Genomic DNA, 14,319 nt, shown 5'->3' on the forward strand with positions numbered 1-14,319 from the left:
TTTAAAGGATCTAGACCTGGAGAACATTCATGACATTACTTGTGATTGCACGTCATCTTCCTTTTGTTACAAGCCGTATGGTCATGTAATAACTGGTGACCTAAACATCGTCACGAATAATAAACTTCGGCAGTTGTTCCAGTATGGCCCTAAATATCGTGAGCCACCAACCATAAACTGGAACTATAATTTTAAAATCATTATGGATGCTGCCGAGACTTATGCAAAGAAGTGGGCCTCTGTAGAAGATGAAGACGTTGAGTGCCTCTCTGACTGGTTACGTACTGTCAGAGATAAAGTTCAGAAACGTATATCACGTCTTCGTTCTTCATATACTGTCATCAAGACAACATCTTCATTTGATGACTCCACCATACGTGAATGCCTAGATGCATTGCATGATAAATATGTTGTCGTGCCTGCAGACAAAGCTTCTAATAACATCATTTTTGTCTGCAGCAATTCTACATTCAGTGTTTGATGAATGAACTGAAAATTAATTCAGGTGACAGTAATACCACCTACTGTCCATCAAGCCTGTCCAAACAGGAATATTGATAATCATTCATCGGTTTTGAATGCATTTGGCATCAAGCTATCAAATGATGACAATGTTCTACCTCGACTATATTGGATTCCCAAAATCCATAAGAATCCATATAAGCAACGTTTTATATAGAAGGTTGCAGCAGATGTACAACCAAACGCTTGTCACAACTCTTGACCACAATTTTGTCAACCATCAAATCTGGTCTGGTACGATATTGTGACAAGGTTTATGAAACGAGTGGGATTAATCAGATGTGGATATTGAAAAATTCTAAAGAATTATTACATACTCTAGATACCAACAAAAGCAAGTATGGTTCAATCCGCACATTTGATTTTTCTACACTTTACACCACCATCCCACACAACAAGCTTAAACTAGGTTGTCATCATTGGTTAAGCAGGCCTTCTTTTACAAGAATGGCAGTCGTAGGTATGATTACATTGTCATCAAACACAATTCAGGCTATTTTAGTAACAACAGTGATGCCAAATGCAAATACACTGATACGGAAGTAATTAAGATGCTACACTTCCTAATTGACAACATATATGTCTCATTTGCCGGTATGACATTCAGGCAAACTATAGGCATTCCTATGGGTACAAACTGTGCACCACTTCTTGCTGATTTATTTTTGTATTCATATGAAGCTGAGTTCATGCAGACTCTTCATAGTTCAGGATCTAAAAGAGTTGCAAAGTCCTTTAATAATACCTATAGATATATTGATGATCTCATCAGTTTGAACAATCCTGGAATTTCTAATTACCTCCATCACATATATCCAGATGAATTAGAAATTAAAGAAACAACGGAGAGCATGAACTCAGCATCGTATCTTGATCTATTATTGAAATTAGACACAATGCAATACACACCAAGTTGTATGATAAAAGGGATGATTTTAATTTTGAAATCATTAACTTTCCCTACTTGACCAGTAATATTCCGTCGAGTCCAGCTTATGGTGTGTACATTTCACAACTACTGAGATACTGTAGAGCTTGTGATTCATATGGAGATTTTCAAGAGAGACACAGCTTATTAGTCTTAAAGCTGGTGAGACAAGGATTTTCACAAAGTAGGTTGGTTAGATCTTTTAAGAAGTTCTATGGTAGATATGGAGATCTTATATCTAAATATGGCAAATCTGTCACTCAGATGATGAAAGACAGTATTCCCGACTTTGACTCAGAACAGTAATTTAGCAGATAGCTGAATTACCGTACAATAACTTTGTCACACTAGTTCAATCTTGACGGGTGTAGCATGCTAGCAGGGTACGCTTACCCATTCCGGACACCTGGTACCACCACTTATATAGTGGTTCAAGATTGTACTACCGATTTTGTCAGTGATCTTATGTTTCTTTGTGTGTTTGTTTTTTACTGTTTATTGGACCTGGTAATTTATTTGCCTTGAATGATAATGATTGCTGGAATCGATTTGATGTCATATACAAAACTGAGCTACTGATGACTAAATTTACTCAATGAGCCCTTACAACTGCTTGGCCAAGAGGATATTGTAAAAGTTTTAGAGTCCAAATGTCTATCCCCAAAGTGCATTGTACCTCATGAGTCTAGTGAATAATGTGATCGAGAATTAGAATCATGATCCGTATTTATTTATCTACACCTTACATTCAATTTTAAAGTTGTTGTTGCACAACAAAAACTGATGAAACTATGTCACCGAAAGGCATTCGTTGCAATATTCCTTGGGAATGCTCGATGTTTTCAATGGCTTTCATGACTAATAATAGCGCCCTCACAAAAAATCCAGCCGACGAGGCTGTTATCATAGTGTTATCTTGTCTATAATTATTTCAGGTTGTAAGTATTTGTCAAGTAATTTTATCTTCTTCTGTTAAGAGTACTTTAACCTTAACAGAGTTAAAAGATTGCAAAACATCTAAAATCAAAGTGTCGTGAAAAAGGTTATTCATAATTTTAGAAATATTAAAACTTTTAAGACTTGAGCGGACACTTGTGGAAAGTTCACAATGTATAGACAATACGAATGAGAGTGGCTATATTCAACACGGGTGCATATGTAAATTATCAATATTTTCGAGTCAATAGCATAAAATTTTCAAAGCAAATATACGACAGAAAATTGTTTTCTATAATATGAGGCTAAGTGCTCTATTCGTCCGCAGTCCCCCCATTGTGGAGAGACTGTGATCTGTCAAAATTTACACCATTTTGAAGAAAGCTGCTTTTGCATTGTAAAAATCGCTCTGGGATGGTTTTGAAATATGACATGTGTTATAACACAATCCACAACTATCGATATTTTTCGGCTCAGTAGGCCAACCTCCACGCATTTACTGACTTCAAAAGGTCCAAACAATGGCAAATTGTTGTTTTACAACAATGTAAAATACTTTATTTTATCACGAAACATCCCGTGTCTTCTCAGCTGACTGTACGTTTGCGAGAGGCGAGTAACCGAGAGTACGATTTTTGACAGCAGTCTAAACAGTTTGAAAAATTCGCAGTAGACTTGGTGGGACTGATGCAAAACAGAGACGTGCAGTAGTGGTTCCTGGACGAGAAACTAAAATACAGATACATCTATGGAATAACCGATGGCCTGCCGTTGAAGGCGTTCCAGGCTTGAAATGTAATCGGTGGACTGCATTCAAATTAATCTATGCCTGACAGATTTCGATTATCCGAAATCACTCTAAAAAGGAAAAGTAACTATTTAATACACCGAGGTTTCTATATCAGCGTAATTTAGGATAATCGAAATCTCTCACGCATGATATTTTCATTTCAATCGTTTGTCGTTGGAAAGCCAGATCAAACTTTGGATAGGATAGGTCGATTTATTTGTAGTAAATTGAGAAAGTACACAGAGTTTAATTTGTTTACTAATTTTAGTCATCCGTCGTTTCAAACATAAAAAGTTTGAACATTGTCATTCCAAATACTTTTCTGTCTCTCCTATTTGTCTCGATAGTCGTATTTTTACAATAATATTGCGTTAGGATCTTACAAAATTCAGTAAAAATGTATGTACGCTTGTTCCGATCGTAATTTTAAGGTAAAAGTTTTACACGGTATATGTATAATTCTGTTAATTCCATGACGAACATTCTACCGAGTTGATACAAGAAGGCAAACAATTGTAGTCTGTCAAAAGGTGGAAGCTTTTTCTTTGATTAAGTCACGTATCATTACTGGTGTTTCCTTTATTAACTAAAGAATCACTACCGGTGTTTCTCTTATTAAATTGCAAGTTAAACGGAAAACAATTAAATTTGAGGGTATCAGTTGCAACACTAAATTGCTAAAGCTTAAACGAAGCTTGATCTTTTACGGCTTAGGTAAATGGAAGTTACCCTGTCACTATCGACATAATCAGTTATGGCTTATTTGCGTTTCAACACACAAGACTCGGCGTGTACGTGGCGCTTTTATAAAAAAAAAATAAGCATAAATCTCATATGAAATAAATCTGTGCTATAATCGTCATTTACTATGTCGTAAGGTTTTTAAAGGACATACAAGTGACATATTGAGAGATCTATTTTTAACAAGAAGGTTGGAAATTGAATTCGTTGCCTATGCTTGAATAAGCTTCCTAGCTTGAAACTTGTAGCTTGTGCTACAACGATAAAACTGAGCCTGGTCCAAGATCTACCTCACTTATTAGTCTACCCCGTTGGGACCTGGCTTGGGCACCTTGGTATAAGTGGTCAGTTACAAAGTTTCATTTGCCCCACATGTTAGGGTTCATATACAGGGTCCGCACAAGGATTGATGCTGAAGTTGAAAGTGTTGTATTGGTTTTTACTCAAATACCCATGACGTCATTCAAAAACCGTCATATCTTAATCTGACGAGATATATCATATATAAACGATATTACCCCTGCAGATTGAGTCGACTTTTATGAACCTTGATGGGAAACTGAAAAAATAAGTAATATTACAGGCTTTATAAAGGATATAACTTGTGAATGAATAATTTTAAAATTCTATCAAAAATTCTATTCTATTCTTTAAATATGAATTTCGGTAATAAAGGGCGTGGTTTAGTTTATAGCCGGGACTTGGTTGGGCAGCCAGGTGTCAGCTAACTATTGATTTCGGCGCAACATCATGTTACGGTCACACATGGAAATTTTCGCAAGAGAGGGGCATAGAAGTATAACTTGGCACTTTTTTCGCGGCAGCGTTTAGGAAAACAACCTCAGGTGGGTGATTTCGTAATCTTGTTTAGCCATGTCATGGCTAATAAAGGAATACACAGGATCCTGTTTCAATGCTCAAATGGATTTCCAACACCGATGCCATAGAGAAAAAGGGTCAGCAGCGCTTATAATTTCTGAGAAAAATGGATTCATTTAGAGTTGATAGAAATATTTATCCCCATTTTATAAAACATTCATTGAAAGTGTTTTAACTTTTTCCTTTATTTGTTGGATGCATAATTTGTCCGTTAAAAAATAAAATTCATTAGATAAGATCGTTTCAATATGCTCCAACATAATCGGTACTCCTGATAGAAATTTGCTTTGTTTTTATAATCGGCAGGTGCTCTGGAAGGCCTCCCTATAATATCGTGTAAAACCCATGTTTTATCTTCAGTGGTTTTTACTTCCTTCCGGTCGGCGTTTTCAATCCTTGGCTTGCAGATCAAATCGGCGCAAACATTCTTTTGTTCCAACCGCAGTGCGGCTTTTAAATGAAAAGAAATGATGTCAAGCTTTTTATCCAGTGTCTGTCTGTTGTTTGTTTTTATTTATTTCTCTTTTGTAGATTTCTCGTTCGTGCGTGTAAGTTTTCTCAGTCACCATTTTAATTGCCCAGTGTTTGGGATGAATAAACTATTGATTGATTGATTGATTGATTGATTTACTTGCAAGAGTGATGTAGGATGTCACTTGCAAGGGTGATGTAGGATGTCTCTTGCAAGGGTGATGTAGGATGTCAGTTGCAAGGGTGATGTAGGATGTCAGTTGCAAGGGTGATGTAGGATGTCACTTGCAAGGGTGATGTAGGATGTCACTTGCAAGGGTGATGTAGGATGTCAGTTGCAAGGGTGATGTAGGATGTCAGTTGCAAGGGTGATGTAGGATGTCACTTGCAAGGGTGATGTAGGATGTCACTTGCAAGGGTTATGTGGGATGTCACTTGCCAGGGTGATGTAGGATGTCAGTTGCAAGGGTGATGTAGGATGTCACTTGCAAGGGTGATGTAGGATGTCTGTTGCAAGGGTGATGTAGGATGTCAGTTGCAAGGGTGATGTAGGATGTCACTTGCAAGGGTGATGTAGGATGTCACTTGCAAGGGTGATGTAGGATGTCACTTGCAAGGGTGATGTAGGATGTCACTTGCAAGGGTGATGTAGGATGTCAGTTGCAAGGGTGATGAAGGATGTCACTTGCAAGGGTGATGTAGGATGTCAGTTGCAAGGGTGATGAAGGATGTCAGTTGCAAGGGTGATGTAGGATGTCACTTGCAAGGGTGATGTAGGATGTCAGTTGCAAGGGTGATGTAGGATGTCACTTGCAAGGGTGATGTAGGATGTCAGTTGCAAGGGTGATGTAGGATGTTAGTTGCAAGGGTGATGTAGGATGTCAGTTGCAAGGGTGATGTAGGATGTCACTTGCAAGGGTGATGTAGGATGTCAGTTGCAAGGGTGATGTAGGATGTTAGTTGCAAGGGTGATGTAGGATGTTAGTTGCAAGGGTGATGTAGGATGTCACTTTGCAAGGGTGATGTAGGATGTTAGTTGCAAGGGTGATGTAGGATGTCACTTGCAAGGGTGATGTAGGATGTCACTTGCAAGGGTGATGTAGGATGTCACTTGCAAGGTTGATGTAGGATGTCAGTTGCAAGGGTGATGTAGGATGTCAGTTGCAAGGGTGATGTAGGATGTCACTTGCAAGAGTGATGTAGGATGTCAGTTGCAAGGTTGATGTAGGATGCTGAAACGGATCAGTCTGTAAAGTCACATGTGAAACCAACAAGCACAAACGATGGTCCAGTTCTAACACAACTACTTATGTCTGGCCATTTTTAATTCCTGTCTGAAGAGTATACAATGGAAACCACCTACTGTAAGTCAATACTGTTGCACAGAGACAACCACTCGTGTATTTATAAAACAAGATATTATTTTTATTAACGTCTTTGTGATTCTAGTATTTGGTTTCTGTATTGGATTTTCTTGTGGTATTGCCTGCTACCAGACAAACAGCTAGGCTGGTGCGTCTTTCCAACCTCTTGGTTTTCTTCCAAATGGCGGGAGGGTACTAGGTTCCAGTACTTTATTTCGTATCTTGGTTCTATATTAGACTATGTTCAGGTCAGCAGGTAGGATGGTTATATGTTTCAACGTCTGCTAAATCGCCGATAGACACTTTTGATTGTGGAACACTCCGTACAAGTAATGTTACAGTAAGTGACTCAGGCACGAACTTGTTTCGTATCCGGAAAAGAAACAAAGAAGAGAACATGTGAGGGAGTCTCTATACTGCAGTATTTTAAGTGTAAGAAAACGTTTTAAAGTCATTCCGAAATCCTTGTATTCGGAATAAAAACAAGCTTTGTAGCATTCGACGACCCGGCCCTATCACCCAACGCTTAAATCTGCGTTTCTAAATAAATTGAATACATTTCACACAGCCTGATCACGATTTTCTTGATTTCCGGTTGCCACCGACCGATCTGATAAACGAAACGTAAATACAGAAAGTTTATAGAGGGCGTCGTCGGAATGCGGAAGTGGAAGTACACTTTTAAAAGTGATCTTTCCAGATTTTCGTCCATATGACACGACAGTGGAGCGTACTGCCCTTGGTATTTGCATCGGCGATCGTGTGCACGGAAGCGGCCTCGACGAAAGGCGACGCAACGGGTGTACTACCACCCTACCCTTCTTCATTCTGGAATTGCATATTGTGTTCTGGAAATCATGGATTATCCAAATCAGCGACTGCACTGTTTCGCAACCGTGCGTCACACCATGGTTGAGATCATCTTCAAACTGTCGGCATCATTTTACAAGTGGTATGGCCACAAACTGATGACGTCAAAGATCTGCGTACTTATGGAAATGAGGTCAAAGGTTACGTTCTAAAAGGGGCGATAAATTATTTTTGGGGTAAGAGTTAGGAATGGGGGCTTGGAAACTTAGGGGGAAATGATTGAAAAAGAAGGGTCCCAATTTTTTACTATCTTCACTCCTTTCCCTCATTTTGTAGTATCCTATTACTCTATCCACGTCTTCTTCAGCCAGCCTGATACCTAGGTGGAAGCAATGGTTGATTAATGACAAGGGAGAGGAGTGGTATTTATTAGTGACGTTATTTTTACACAATAGCTATTACCGCTGCCGGGGGTCGAACCCAGCACCTCCAGCATGTGAAGCACTACCTATAACCTGTACTCCACGAGAACAAGTTGCGAGAAAGGGATGCAATGTTTCATATAAACGTTAGGATGATAATGCTAAGCAGGAACTGATTAATTTATAATGTTCACTTGTAATGATTTGAAAGTCTTTTACGCATTTTCCTTCTTTTATTGAATTTATGCCTCTGCATTGATTGCTTTATTGCCTCTTTATTTTTTTCTCTGCATTGCCGTGTTTGTTGTATGTGCAGATTTGTTATTGTTTGAATATTTTTTCATATTATTTGTTGTATTTGCACAGGTAAAGTATAAATTTTTTACTTGTTTAGGATGTTTTATATATTGAAAACGTTGTGTTTGACATTTATTTTTGAATTTGTCATTTCCTGCCTTTTTTACAATACGAAAGGTGTGTGTTTCGTTTTTGACAGGATACACTTTTATATAAAAGTGGTTCATCACCCAACATGTATGAAATGCAATATTTCATTGCTATTGTAGATAAAGACGTGAACAACAATTCGTTGGATATGCCACGGAAATAACATAAAAATTTCACCCATCGACGAAGTGAATTAAGTACAGAAGCGAACGAAATTAGCTGCAAATATAATAATTTAAGGTCCATACACTGTCACTAGCACGAACTTCGTCTGGTTTGTGCATTCCCAGTGTCACACATCAGCGGCAGTGGCCTCCTGAGTTGAAAACTTAGGCGTGATATTAGTTTTTAGACCGTCTTCAAACATTTGGCACAATATGGTGTTATGTGCAGAGTTGCAATGAATCGATGAAGGTGACTGTAAACTTGAAGGACTGAGAATTAAATACGTTGAACAAGTAAAATCCATGCCTCAGCTTTATCGTCGGAACGCCTCCGCCACATGAACTCATAAAGATAAGTTGGAAATAAGTCTGAAGATGTGAAGCCAATCCAAGTTCGCATGATGTTGGTGTTGGTGTGGGCGAAGGTTTAAGGATCCACAAAATGAAGACAATGATTAGCGGTGAAATCAGAGAACTGAGGAGACTTGGACAACGAAGAATAAGGCCCCTGTCACCTATCAGAATAATACTGTAACCTGGAGGAACAATTCGATAAAGTATTGGCATTACGTACGCCGGTCAACAGAAATTAAAAAGCAAGCACAAATATCGCGACCAATGACTCCAATCACCAGATGCCTGTCACTATGTCGACTCAAGCTGTATTTGGACTTCCGGAACTTGAATTCATTATAAAGTTTTGGTTTTTTTTTACATCCGTGTATTCATAGATTTCCATAATACACCCTAGCTAAAAATCTATTGGGAGGCATGATCGCAAAGATAAAGGAAAAAAATTGTGGACAAAAAATTAAACCAATCAATAACAGAGTTTGAACTAATGTACAGGTGTGATTTTCAGTCTGTAGAAGAAGTAATGCAAATGAAACATACAAAGATTTTTGACCGTCATATTGATTATTATTTGCATTTGAATGAACTCTGAATTCTGTTATGTAACTGTGTGCCGTCTTTGGCAACGGCTATATTGAAAAGGGGTCAATATGGCTATTGCCGTCGGGGTCAGTTTGTAGATGACAACAAATTTGATGAATAAAACGTGAGAGGGGACATATTGTACCCGGAATGAGACGGAATTATTGCCGCGATCACATGAACTAACTAACCCTAACCCTAAAAAGTCTGTGATGGTCTTCATTTGCTTGATTTTGTGTCGGGTGAAGCACAGTGGGTGCCAGAAATTGGGGTTAGCTGACCAAATTGTCGGAACTCCGCTCGCTTCGCTCGCTCCGTTCCGACAATTTGGTCAGCTAACCCCAATTCCTGGCCCCCACTGTACTTCAGCCGATACAAAAACTAAGCAGTCGGAAATTGTGATAGTGATTTGAAGAAAGTGCAAATTTATATTATTTTAACCTTATTAGTTAGTCAGTGCCGCAATTACGGGGCGTCTGTGTTTTGTGTACGGCGATTTTGGCGTCATCAGTTTGTGGCTATACCACTTGTAAAATGGTGCCAAACTGTCAGTTGATTGACATCGCCAGTGCGTATATTGACGGATTTATGAAAGAGAACTTGAAATTTAGGGTTCCAGTATGAAAACGAAGACAGCGATAGATCTCCAGAATTACTACCAAAGAACGAGTAATAAAACGGAAGGTTCGGAAGGAAAGCTGAGTCGGGCGTGAAAGTTTCTTTACTGCAAATCCGCAATGTGGGTGCTTCGGTTTCTAGACGTTTCGGAACCAAGTCGTTTCGGCCCAAGACATTTCGGCCTCCCGATTTCAGGCCCCAAGTTGTTTCGGCACCGCGACCCAAGACGTTTCGGCACTGCTCAGGGCTATCTGAGGGAACTAGTGCTGGAGCGTAATGTTGCAAATCAAAGCACTAAAAAAGTAAGTGTCAAATTACATTCATGTACATCATGCTTCACTTCGTGTGAACATAGTAAGAGACCGTAAGAAAAAAACTTCATATTGTTTTTAAATCTGTGACACAAGTTTATCGATAGCAATAGCCGCTGACACGGCAAATGTTTGAAAGCGGTGCCAAAACAGCACGGCAAATGTCACACAAATGCACAGAAAAATACTGGTCAGAACGCGAAGGTCACGCTTACGAATATAACTGGTCAGTAAATTACTAAATAGTTTGAAAACAAATCGAAACAGGGATGCCAAAACGTCTTGGGTTGCGGTGCCGAAATGACTTTGGGACGGAAATTGCGAGGCCGAAACGACTTGGGCCGAAACGACTTGGTGCCGAAACGACCAGATACCGGTGCTTCAGTACTTACAAAATATCATTGCTCAGGCAGGTGAATACCTCAATTGGTTTTCCTAGAGTCTTACCCTTGTAAATCTTGTCCCGTTCGAAGATATGCGTTGAGGATTTCTATGCGGAGCCAGCAATTAAATCGTTCAGGTAACTAAAAACGATTTCTATACTAAGGGGCTCCTGGTAAAATACAGTCGTTTGTGGTTCAATACACGGCGATGGCCGCTGGGAAACGTAAATGCATAGTACAGTATCCATCGCCGTGTATTGACCAACAATTCTTATACAGAAGCTTTACATTATAACTACAACATCAGTTTCATATTACAGCTAACAGAGGGTGCGAGTTTAATCTTTAGAAGTTTTCTGTTATGTAAATGATATCAGTTTTAATGTTGCTGGATATATGATACAAAGTGAATGTTTATAGAGTTTCATGAAACCTTGCATTTACTGTCAAATTATGCTACACTGGTGATTTCAAAGGAAAGTTGAGAACTGCGAATCGATTTCATGAATGAAGAAATGATTGTAGTAATCAGTCTGAACATAGTCATTGCAGCACTATGTAAGAGTTAATTATGAACCTCATCATCACAGAAATTTAGAAAATAGGAAGGTTAAGGAAGGCAATGAGCTGAGTCCAATTATCATCATATGTGAACATCAGACCTTATAGCTGTGTCACCAGGAGGATTTGCAGTCAGCGTATTGCTTGGTGTCAACTTTGGACTTGGAAAGCAGTTTTTAATGTGTAATGTTTTATCATTTGTACATTTCACAGTCTTACTGATCTGAGCGTTGCAAGGAAAGCCAGGCTAGAGGAGTCCATGAAACTTTTGTAAGTTCCTAGCGAACAGCAAGGAAGAGAAAGCTGTTGACTGATGGAAAAACAGCGAATTGGAAAATTCATGATGATGGGGAAAAAGAAGTGTTGTCTACGCTACAAAAACATCAGGTAGGAATTGCCAATAATCCTGTACTATCCCCCTCCCCTAATTAGATCAGTATCACAATGTTAATGGTAATGTCTCATTGTTTTTTCTGTGATGGGACAGACTACTTGTCATGGATGTAGGGGTGGAAAATGATTGGATTTCAAAGCTGCTTTGCTTTAACAGCGCGGGTCATTTCCTAAATTGGTAATGCTATACCATAATATCTTCTTCCTATCATTGGCCAATCAGCGGCAAGCGTGCCATCAGTAAAAAGTGTATTTCCTGGCAACCTCCACATGCGTCCATGGTTGCGTATGCCATAGTGTGTCGAACTCTATCTTGCTATGAACTCCTTCGATGCACCATTCACATAGGTTTTTCGTGTATTATCATAGATCTTTGTCAAAAATATTGTCACTGTGTCAACTGAGGTTTACTATTTTCATGTTGTTTATGCATGTACATTCATAAGGTCATGTCAGGTCACAAAGTTCACACGAGGTCATCACAGTCATATAAGATAGTATCCTTCAATCTCATTGATGTCTCTTATTCACAGGGTGGACAGAAACTCCTAGATAATAATCACTGTTCATCGGGGGATGTGCAGAATTGTCTTGATGGAAGCAGAATAACTTTATCTATGGCTTAGTTTGAAAGCAGATTAACTTAATTCCACATCTCAGTATGAAAGCAGATTAACTTTATGGCTCAGTATGAAAGCAGATTAACTTTACTCTATGGCTCAGCATGAAGCAGATTTAGTTTACTCTATGGCTTAGTATCAAGCAGATTAGCTTTACTCTATGGCTCAGTATGAAAGCAGATTAACTTTACTCTATGGCTCAATATGAAAGTAGATTAACTTTACTCTATGGCTCAATATGAAAGTAGATTAACTTTACTCTATGGCTCAGTATGAAAGCAGATTAACTTTACTCTATGGCTCAGTATGAAAGTAGATTAACTTTACTCTATGGCTCAGTATGAAAGCAGATTAACTTTACTCTATGGCTCAGTATGAAAGCAGATTAACTTTACTCTATGGCTCAGTATGAAAGCAGATTAACTTTACTCTATGGCTCAGTATGAAAGCAGATTAACTTTACTCTATGGCTCAGTATGAAAGCAGATTAACTTTACTCTATGGCTTAGTATGAAGCAGATTAACTTTACTCTATGGCTCAGTATGAAAGCAGATTAACTTTACTCTATGGCTCAGTATGAAAGTAGATTAACTTTACTCTATGGCTCAGTATGAAAGTAGATTAACTTTACTCTATGGCTCAGTATGGAAGCAGATTAACTTTACTCTATGGCTTAGTATCAAAGCAGATTAGCTTTACTCTATGGCTCAGTATGAAAGCAGATTAACTTTACTCTATGGCTCAATATGAAAGTAGATTAACTTTACTCTATGGCTCAATATGAAAGTAGATTAACTTTACTCTATGGCTCAGTATGAAAGCAGATTAACTTTACTCTATGGCTCAATATGAAAGCAGATTAACTTTACTCTATGGCTCAGTATGAATTCAGATAAACTTTACTCTATTATTAAAACAGATTTTGAGTCATTGTTGGTGAAATGACATATACTATTTAGAACATTTGAATTTGTTTTAAATGAAAAGCAATTTAGCTGGTTTACCAAGTACAAGGGTAAAGATTAAAGTTTTTGCATTTTAATCAATTTTTGAAGCAGAGTATTTCTTCATACGTTTCATGGCATTATCGTCTTATGAACAGATCTTCTGAAACATTATTCTGTGTTCGACTTTTTAGTATGTTAATAGTTCGGGGAGCAAGGGTCAATTAGATCAAGCAAAGGAAGATTTTTACAGGTTAGTATCTGTGTATTTCTTCATACATTATCCCAGTAGAGATTAATTGTCAAATTTCTGAGAAGGATTATCCTAATTTAATTTGTTTGAAATCTTCATGCATTGACAATCCTACTGGAGGAATTGCCATGCATTCTAGAGCCTGGCAGTAAGATGCATTGTCATCACCAGTATTATTTTACTGATAAACACAAGTTCAAAGTCAGTGCATTTTGGCAACTTTTTGGTGAAAATTCAATCAAAATGTCAGTTGTCCTACAATGTGATCATTTTCTCACAGAGAATGGTGTGTCTTTTAAATACAGATATTGGCATTCTCCAGTAGCACTCGTTCTTCAAGACTTTACAGTCTATGCCTGGATAAGGAGATGTTTGAAACTTGGATTTGCTGAAGCTTTTTCCACTGTTCAAAGTAAGGTAAAATGCTTATATTTATTAAAGTTCTCTTTAAATTTGAGTAATAGTATTATGATCAAACACTGCAAGGTTACAGAAAGGATGGACTCACTGACGTGTACCAGTATGCTTCAAAGACTGACATCTTCAAAACAATCCATACCATGGGCGAAAGAAAGGTTAATATCAAATTATCTTTTCACAAAACCAGTGGCATTTTTACAATTCAGGAAAATATACACACACAAACTTATACATAATCTAAATTTGACAATATGACAAAAGTGGAAGCATTTCTGAAATGGTATATTTTCATGAAATTTTTTCATCTAAAATTGTTAAATATACTTTAATAGATTTAAAATTGTACAAGGTTGTGGTGAGTTCATGAGATGTATACATTTTTTGAGAGCTGTTATTTCATGAAAA

The sequence above is a fragment of the Ptychodera flava genome, assembly GCF_041260155.1.
Source record: "Ptychodera flava strain L36383 chromosome 23 unlocalized genomic scaffold, AS_Pfla_20210202 Scaffold_24__1_contigs__length_23054250_pilon, whole genome shotgun sequence".
NCBI classification, from domain to species: domain Eukaryota; kingdom Metazoa; phylum Hemichordata; class Enteropneusta; family Ptychoderidae; genus Ptychodera; species Ptychodera flava.